Genomic DNA, 1857 nt, shown 5'->3' with positions numbered 1-1857 from the left:
CTGTAATCCCAGCACTTTGGGAGGTCAAGGCAGGAGGGTTCCTTGAGTCCAGGAGTTTGAGACCAGCCTGGGCAACACAGTAAGACCCTGTCTCTATCTTTAAAAATAAAAATAAAAGTAAAAATAAAGAAAGCTAATGCGCCAACTATTAAGTAATGTACCCAGAGCATATTAAGGATTAAGTAACGTATCTAGAGATATGGCTAGAATGATTTTTCCTTTGGCCTCAGAATAGATGCCATGCAGGAAAAAATCTTTTGAATTCCTAGACTTGTTGGATTTATTGAGTAACAATCTTGTTAGAAGGCTGTATTAATTTCTTGTGGCTACAGTAAAAAAAGCACCACAAATTGGGTGGCATAAAACAGTAGATACACAGGGCCGGGCACGGTGGCTCATGCTTGTAATCCCAGCACTTTGGGAGGCGGAAGCAGGCGGATCATGAGGTCAGGAGTTCCAGACCAGCCTGGCCGACACAAGGAAACCCTGTCTCTACTAAAAAATACAAAAATTAGCCGGGGGTGGTGGCGTGTGCCTATAATACCAGGTACTCGGGAGGCTGCGGCAGGAGAATTGCTTGAACCCAGGAGGCGGAGGTTGCAGTGAACCGAGATCACACCACTGCACTCCAGCCTGGGTGACAGAGCGAGACTCCGTCTCAAAAATCAAAAACAAAAAAAAATAGACGTACATTCTCTCACAGCCCTGGGGGCCAGAGGTTCAAAAATGAGGGGTCAGCAGGGCTGTGCTCCCTCCCAGGTCTCTAGCAGAGAATCCTGCCTCGCTTTTTCCAGCTCCTGGGGGCTCCTGGGACTCCTTGGCTTGCGTTAGCACCGCTCTCATCTCTGTGTCCTTCTTCACATGGCCTCCCCTCTGTGTCTGTATCTCTGTGTCCAAATCTCCCTCCCCTTTCTCTCACAAAGACACTAGAGTTAGGGGCCACCCGAATCCTTCTCTTACCTTGGTTAAATCTGCAAAGACCTTGTTTCCAATAAGGTCACATTCAAAGGCATTGAAATCTATCTCTTTGGGGATCTCTGTTCAATCCAGTACACAGGCCAGGTCTGATGAGCTAGTCCCGGCCAGGGGAAGTGAGATCAAGTCCTTCTGCTTTCATGAGTCTTTGAAATAAGTAAGCCCAGCTTCTGATGTAACAACCCCAGGACAGAGATGCCTGTACCAAGCGGGCCCATCTTCAACGCTAGTTCCATACCCACAGCCATGCCCCTGCGTGCACCAACTCTCCTGCCCCCTTCTCCTTTTTCTGAGTTCTTCCAGCAAAACCCAAGCCTTGATGAAATCCAGCTGTTCATAACTGTGCCTAAGCTGACAGCGTCTGCAGAACACACAACCGTGCCGATGGGTCTCTTTTCAAATTTAGGCCCGCACAATTCAAGTGGACCCTCAGCACTGCCGACAGTCCCCCTCCACTTCCTCCTTCCCCCAATTTTCCTTCCACCCAGGGATTGCTATCTTACATTTTCTCCTCCTTCATCGATCTTCAATACACTCTCTCCCTCCTTACTCTCAGCTGATGACTTGCTCCTTATTTCGCTGAGAAAATAGGAGCAGTCGGAAGAGAAGTCCCTGCCCCTCCTCAGCAGAACTGCATCTGTGCCACAGACTCCACCTTTCCTCCCTCCTCCACCTAAGTCCAACTTCCCTGTGCACTGGCGTTCATCCCTTCTCCTTGGGGACTTTATTCCTGCATTTGTCTCTTCTCCACTTCCTGTATTGTGTATTTTCCCCCTTCAACATTAAAAGGAAAACCTCTGCCAGCATCCCTTTCCCCTCTAACCACCACGCTAGTTCTGTGCTTCTCCTGACTGCCCCGTCTCTTGAGTTGCACACATCTGT

The sequence above is a fragment of the Hylobates moloch genome, unplaced genomic scaffold, assembly GCF_009828535.3.
Source record: "Hylobates moloch isolate HMO894 unplaced genomic scaffold, HMol_V3 SCAFFOLD_21, whole genome shotgun sequence".
NCBI lineage: Eukaryota > Metazoa > Chordata > Mammalia > Primates > Hylobatidae > Hylobates > Hylobates moloch.
The sequence above is the reverse complement of the archived record's forward strand: the minus strand, read 5'-3'. Positions refer to the sequence as shown.